The sequence below is a fragment of the Brassica napus genome, chromosome C7 (assembly GCF_020379485.1).
Source record: "Brassica napus cultivar Da-Ae chromosome C7, Da-Ae, whole genome shotgun sequence".
Classification (NCBI taxonomy): Eukaryota; Viridiplantae; Streptophyta; class Magnoliopsida; order Brassicales; family Brassicaceae; genus Brassica; species Brassica napus.
In genome coordinates, this window is record NC_063450.1 from 23,066,936 (window position 1) to 23,074,690 (window position 7,755).

The 7,755-nt window shown below is 36.4% G+C and overlaps 1 long non-coding RNA gene across 1 annotated transcript; it reads right to left on the reverse strand.

The window, feature by feature from the left end:
- Nucleotides 1-1,457: 1,457 nt before the first annotated feature.
- On the reverse strand, nucleotides 1,458-7,388 carry LOC106424548. The gene is made up of 7 exons (XR_007326680.1): nucleotides 4,933-7,388; nucleotides 4,638-4,850; nucleotides 4,442-4,559; nucleotides 4,199-4,353; nucleotides 4,003-4,106; nucleotides 3,766-3,936; nucleotides 1,458-3,689 (listed from the first exon to the last, which is right to left on the reverse strand). It is a non-coding gene; the product is annotated as an uncharacterized LOC106424548 (long non-coding RNA).
- Between the last annotated feature and the right edge of the window lie 367 nt (nucleotides 7,389-7,755).

The window sequence follows — 7,755 nt, forward strand, 5'->3', positions numbered from 1 at the left end:
TGCAGTCCTTGTAGCAGAGAAGAACTTGTTGAGGAAGGCCTTCTTGCATTCATCCCAAGTTGTGATAGTATCACTTGAGATGTTTTTCTCCCAAGTGTGAGCCTTGTCTCCCAAAGAGAAGGGAAACAATCTGAGCTTGAAAGCATCCTCTGAAACTCCATTTGTTTTTGACAAGCCACAGTATTTATCAAATCTGTCAAGGTGATCTAGTGGGTCTTCCAAGGCAAGTCCATGGTACTTGTTGTTTTCAATCATGTTGATGAGGCTGGACTTGATCTCGAAATTGTTGTTGGCAACTGGCGGTCCCCTAATGCCCAACCTATTCCCATTTATGTTAGGTTGATCATATGTACCGATGGCCCTAGCTTGGCGTTGTGGTTGTCTAGGTCGAAGGTTGGCAGCTCCTTGACCATTGCCCTCTTGGGCAGCTCCAGGAGGAACTTCTTGGACATTTTGTCTATGATCATCAACTTCATAGACACCTTCCGGTTGATTCGGGTTTCTCTCCATCTCAAGCCCCAATCTATGTAAGTGGGCTTGCTTTTCTCTTTCTCTTCTCTGTCTTCCCAACTCTCTTTCTAAGGCTTTGATGTTGTCCACTCTTGGTGCAAGATTTGTTGATCCTTTGCTTCTCAAGTTCATGCACCTGTCATCCAAATATATATGAAGATAAATAATTAGTAACTTAAAAACAAAGTAAAACTCAGTCTCAAGCAAAGACTCAAACGCAATGTCACAATCAGACTAGGATTGGCAACGGCGCCAATTTGATAATAGGTTTTTCTGCCTATTGCAAATGTTGTAGTGTAGGGGGGTGAATGTCGAACCAGTCCTAGTGATGTGAATCAGTGAGAATACAAGTCATTTCTTAAGCTAAGCAGATTCAGTAGTTGTGAGTGTGTGACAAGTAACAATAGCAAACAGAGCAATACAACAAGGTTTTAATCAATTTAGACAAGTGAATCCATGGGTATTGGGAATTGACTTCAAGTAACTAAGATCCAATCTAGGTGACAAGCTTTCAATCAAAATAATCTCTTAAGTCTAAACACAATCTTAGACAAGTCCTATGTCTAGGTAAATGCCCATTTGCTTAGAAATCATTAAACATCAAATGTCTTTGGCTTAATTCAATCAAGCAATCTTTAAGTTCAAGTTCAATAACTATCTAGCAATTTTAACATCAAGTGTCCTTGGCTAATCTCACTAGAGCTTAGTTGAGTTGATTCAAACACTTCATCTAATCATGTCTGATGAGAAGTGTTTAGAAATCAGGTTTAGAGTGATCAAGACTAAACAAGCATTAAAAATACTCAACAAGCAAGTTCATACAAGGATCTAATACAATAACACCATAGATCTTCACTAAGTTACTCTAATCTCCCTAACCCATGAATTCTTAAGGAAACTACTCACTAATCTTCATGAAAACACCTAATCTCATAATAGATTGAAGCATATTCAAGTAAATACAACAGAGAATAAAGATAAACAAGGATTAAACAAGCAAAACGAAATTAGAACTCAAGAACAGATGATGAACAATTGAAGAACAGCTCAAGAACACTAAGAACAATGATATTTCAAAGAGAGAGAGTTTTGACAAGTTTTTTTTTTATTACCCAGTACAATACTCATGTTTCTTGCCCACTCTTTGGATAAAAAGAAAGCAAATATTATACAGAAAAGTAGGAAAAATCGTGCAAAGGAAAAGTGGGTGGAAGAAAGTGGGAAGTTGGTTAATCCCATCAACTTTCCAGTGGTCCCCGGTAAGGGTTGATACACCTGTAGTAAATCGATTATAACTTATCCAATACATCTCCAAATGACTTGAAACCACTTCCATTGGAAAGCTAACTCAATTTCCAGTGTCTCCACAAATTTTGAGCTTCAGAAAAGATCTTTAAAGCTTTCATCCGTGTTCATCTTTCACTCTCTGAAATTCCATGATTCGGGAGCGACCTCGCTGTGACGCTGCGAGAGGTCGCTCCGGATCCGTTGTCTCCGGGTGATCAATACGCGAGCGACTCTTTCCTGTCGCTCTAGTGAGGTCGCTCCAGACTGGTGATCAGAGCGACTTGGTGGTGTCGCTCCGGACTAGTCGCTCCCATGCCTTGCTCGCCCAATGACCACTCTAAACACTCTTTTTTGAGCTCCAAATGCCTCCAAGTGTTTCCAAGAACTCCATGTGGTACTCCAATACCTGATAAGGACTCATGTATGCAAAATGCAACCTAAACATGGCTAAATCCTAATCTATATGATCAAAATGCACATGGATGAATGGATAAAACAATAGAAATATGCAAGATATCACACACCTAAAAAAATTCTTCTTCTCTTTTGACCAATACTTATTCAGTTGAGGAAAAACTCAAACCCCTGCAGGTTCCGATCGACGATGATAAAGAATATATCGAAGCTATTAAAGAAGCAAGTTTTTGGTGTTCAGCAAAGTGAAGCAAGTTTTTGGTGTTCAGCAAAGTGTCTTCGTCAACTGTTTTGTACAATGTTGCTTTCAAATAATACCATAACTCCAGAAAACATATGGAATACTACTTGGAAAATACTATCAACAGATATATTATGCAACGAAAGGAAAAAAATGGATAATACAAGTAAGATCCTTTTTTATCCAAAAAAAGTTGGATAAGTAATACTAATTAAATTTCATTATAATGCTAATGCTTATAATTTAAATTTGATTCTTTTCTTTCAGATTTAAATTTCTCAGAAGATCAAATTAAGAGTTTAGCTTTGGCGGAGATCGAATCACTCATGTGTATCAATGGAAGCTCCTTGACAATATTTAAGATTTGAAATGCCTTATCAATAATATAATCTCCCTCTATTGTTAAACGGTGGCTTTGATTGCAATTCTATTTATCTTTTATGTTGTATTTTATTGATATTAATTTAAAATATGTTTTTTTAAATATGTTATAATTAAATAACAAAGGCATTTTTGTACAATACTTAATGATCTTTTGATACCCTTCATATATTCGATTGTTTCATTAGGCGTTTTCCTTGGTCTTCTAAACTACAAATTCAAGAACCTTGAAATACATTACGGGCGGAGCCCCGCGCTCGCGCGGGGATGTTGTGAACACTTGAGCAGTTGTAGTTCGGAAATGTTGACGGAGGTGGAGTGTTGTAGAAGAAGAAGAGTGAAGAGAAGTATAAGAAGAAGGAGAGTGAAGTGATTTTTTGTAATGCTAAGTAGTTAGACATGTATAACGTGTGATATCTGCTATTATAGGAATGTAATATTGTAATGTGAGAACTATGTGGACTTTACGTTAAAACTGCATGGGTTGTGGCATTTTTTTATAAAAATTGAAACAACTATTATAAATATGACGTCAACCCGTGTCAAACTATTAAACTTGAGAATTGTGATCCTCATATGCGATACAATGAAGGAAATGTTTTTTTTTTTTGGAAAAAAAACTGAGAAAAGAGCAAATTTAGAAAGTCTGAAAGAGTAAATGCATAGTAATATTGAAATAGCTAAGAAGTGGTAAGCAGAGTTGGGTTGATGTTTTGGTTCCTTCAAAGACTCACTCACGTGCGTCTTTGCGTCCACCTTGTTCAACTTCAACAGTTGACGTGTTTATGGGAGAAGCGGAAGTGGATGCTTCGCTGAATTCCCTTACAGCATATGGGGTTTCATTGTTGTTGAAATCCTAGGGATAGGAACAGATGTGCCTTTTAAAACTTAGAATGGGAATAAAACATCAAGGTGAGTATATAGTGTAATACCTCTGTAGTAATCTTCCCACTGATTGCAGAGACTGTGAACGGGCAGTGGGAAGAAGCAGAATTGCTGGGCAAGACAGAATTGCTGGGCGAGACATGTATATGAAAAATAAATGTCTGCCCTTCAAGTTCCTCAATGCATTGAGGGAGTTTCCCGTCGCCACCACTATTGACCTGTAGTTTTTTTGAGATCTGAGTGATTGCAACAGTTTTGATAAGTGTTTGTGGCTTTGAAATAACCTCATTAAGAAACAGAGTAGCTGCGTCTTGCTTAGTGAGTTTGAGCATCTCCTTGTTTAACACCACAACAATGGCATAATTATTCCCATCATCAACCAATATTTCTACACGGTACATGTTATCAGCGATAGCTTGGTTGATCTGAATGTAGACAATAGTAATTTTTTTTTTAAAAATGAGATCGTTGAATTTTCACCTCACAACACCGGTGATATTGGAATTAAAGCATCGGTTGCAGTGGAGAGTTGCGCCAGATTGCTCAATTTCTTTGCTGCAATGAATGCAAGAGAGATAGTTCCATCCATTTTGGGTCAATACCTCAACAATCCGGGCTTTGTAGATAAAACCTTCCTGTGTATTTACCCAGTTAAAGATGGTCCATTTGAGATTATAGTTTTAAGGGGAAGAGATAAAAATCTGTTGGAAGTCTATTAGATACCTGGGTGGTAGAGCTGGAGAGGAACATGTTGAGATCTCCAACCGAGCAAAGTTGTTTGTTACTGATTGCCGCGTTGTCGTCCAACCAGTTGAAGTGCTCACCTCCTGGACCACTTAAGCTGTACAAAAATGTTGTGTTTGTTTATTTGAGCACACATCAAAATATTGTGTAGACGAATTTTAAAAACAAAATTTACCTCAATTTGAATTGTTTGGTGTCTGGAAGGTCGGGGCTGAAAAAAAACTCTAGTCGCCGGGGTTGAGCTGAGGCAGAGGTGATCCGTAATCTTGTACATATTTATACATCTTGCAACTTCAAAGCGGGAGACTCTGACAACTGAACCCACTCGCAAGGACGGACGGTAATAAGGAGCGCGACCGGCAGGAATGAATCCATGTATGACGGAATTCTGCAGTGAGTGATCAAAGATTAAGATTATCGGTTTGTCACAAAATTAAGATCTAAGGAAAAAAATGTTATGGTTACAATACCTTCTCGTCAAGGAAGAGGAGAGTGATGCCCATGAATTCACCTTGCTTCTTGATATTTTTCGAGTCCCCGAAACGGAGGAGACGACCAACAATGATCTGGGCAGATCTACCCAGTCGGAGAGCATCGAAGGTGGAGTGAGCGAGAACAACATCAGAGGAAGCCACATCTGACAAACTTTCTAGAGTTTAGAAAATGATAAACTGACAAAGATTTCGAGGGGCAATCATCCTCTCGAGAAGCTGATATATATAGATTGAACGCGAAGTAAACGGAAGCGGCGAGATCTGGGATTGATGTGAGTAACAATAACTCGTGAATTAAAGCAAGACATCGAACCTAAAGGGAGGTCAAGAGATACGGGAAGGTGAAGTGTAGATATGAGAAGAGGAACGGTTTTTTTAAGATCAGAAAACAGAATATGGCGGTTTGATTATGTGAGGAAGGTAACAACGACGAAGCCCTAATTCTGGAATATTCACGGAACATAACGTTTAGCGCATGAGTGAATGTAAGCAAGGTTGGCCTAAGTCAGCCCAGACGACAATCACAATTAGATCTAACATAACTGGCCCAATCAACAAACCGTGCGAACAAATCAAAACGAAAACTGAACAATAAATGGGGACCCACAAAATTAATGTTTTGCATACGTGGATGCCCTGAGAAGAGAGGAAAGAGCCTCATTATATATAATATAATAGGTCCGTGTCCGCGCTACGCGCGGATAATGTGGTTTTATAATTTTCCTTTTAAGTTTATATAATATATGATATCATTTGATAAATTTGTTATAAAGAATTTACAAATTTTTGAGCCTCAGAAGTAGGTAGAGATCATGTTGTCCCTTTATTAATGTTTTGTTGATGGTCTCCTTTGCCCCCAAAGCTATATTTACAACACATCAATCTGAAGAGTTTGTGATTTTATTTAGAAAAGCAAAAAAATATCATAAGAAAGCATGTAGACAGTTTAACTTTAGAAATACCATTTAATATAAGACTAACTTGAAGAAATCTAAAAATCTTTTAGCTTCATTCTAAACCTAACTTCATTCTAAACCTAACGATCAAGCATTTTGTTATTTTTTTTTTAAAAAAAAAAGTTAAAAGTAATATACGTGAAGTTTGTAGAGTGTAGAGGAGTGTACCATGAAATATCCTATAGACATAAATAGAAAATTGTGGGATGATGGTTCGAGTTGGGCTTGAGATGCCATCTTCTAGTTGGTTAATTTCACCACTGATGTGATGTGTTGGAGATGGCTCTAATCTGTTAATAAAATATGAGTTTAGTTAAATTTGCAACATAGTGGTTGTATGCTGGTTAGCATGTTCACTTTTATTTTTAGTAGTGAATATGTGATTGTCTGTTTTATAGATTCATAACCTTATTTATTTTCTTTTGTCTTTTTAACAACATTTACTTTGTTTTGTTATGGTCTATATAGATGTGTTTTACCTTTCGTGTGGAACCACTGCCTGTACTACTTAATGCATGCGGAGGTGAGTTTTGGCTTTCCTCACTCATGATGGATCTCCAATGCATTCTCCATTCACTGCTTGTTTGTCCCAAAAAAATAATAATTCGGTAGTTGTAGATGGTGGAGCTGTTGTCGAATTTTTCTGCCTCAGCATATCTTATGGTTACTGTCTAGGTTTAGGTGTTAATGCTCTTGTCTTTTGGTGGGCTATGACATAAATTAATTCCATAATTGAAATGATTCTAAATATAGTCTAATCATATTGTAAAAATGATGGTAATTAAGCATGTTATTGATTTGTCAAAATTTTAATATATTAAAAATTTTATTTACCTTATTTTTAACAAAAAAAAAGTAATATGTCAACACAAAATTAAGATAGCTTGAAATTTTTGGTTTCCATTTCTTGGATACCATTACATTGATTGATTTCCTATTCATGGGTTGCATATTTGTTTTTGTTTTTCAGTTCATAGTAATGTATGGTGTTTATATTTGGTAAGTGTGTATATGTTAGAAGATCATATCCTTCCAACTCATTTGCACACACTTTTTCTTCATAAAAAATATTTAAAACTTCTACAACAGTAAATGAGCATTATGAACTTAAGAACAGTCTATTTCCTTCTTCATTTTCCCCTTTGGTAAATACAAAAAAAAACATCTTGTTGTTCATATATAAATGCAACACCAAATTTTATGAACAGCTTACAAATATGTTTTTTTTCTTGCGTGTATTTGTGTGTATATGTTGGGAGTATTAATTCAATATTTCCAGATTTTCCAGATTGCTTTCTACCCAAGGAATCGTTTAAAAAGTTTTATCATGATTCCAAGGGTTTAAGCAAGAGAATAATGAACGTTCAGCAATACTATTTCTTAGCCTACAATAAGAGAGAACACAACACAAGATAAAACTTTCAGGAAGAGAGACACAAAGACAGCCCAGAGAGATAAGAGAAACTTAGAGATATCCTTTCTCAGATATTTCTTGTGAATCTTTATTGCTCCAGAACATGTTTTCTTGGCATCCAAGTTTCCACTCATGTCGTTAAGTATCTAATAGCATCATCACAAGGAAATGGTATGAGGAATGTGATTCAAACATTATTTCAATGATCAATTTTCGATCAAACATTTGATCAATATTTTGATCAAACTTTCGATGAAACATTTGACAATTTGTGCAATGTTTATGGTGATCAAGAAGATGAAAGGAGGAGAAGAAAAAAATGAGTTTTTATCGAACGCAACCGGGAAGAATGCCATCTCCAGTTATGGAATGATTATTTCAATGACACTCCCACATATCCCGAAAATCTATTCAGACGACGATTTCGAA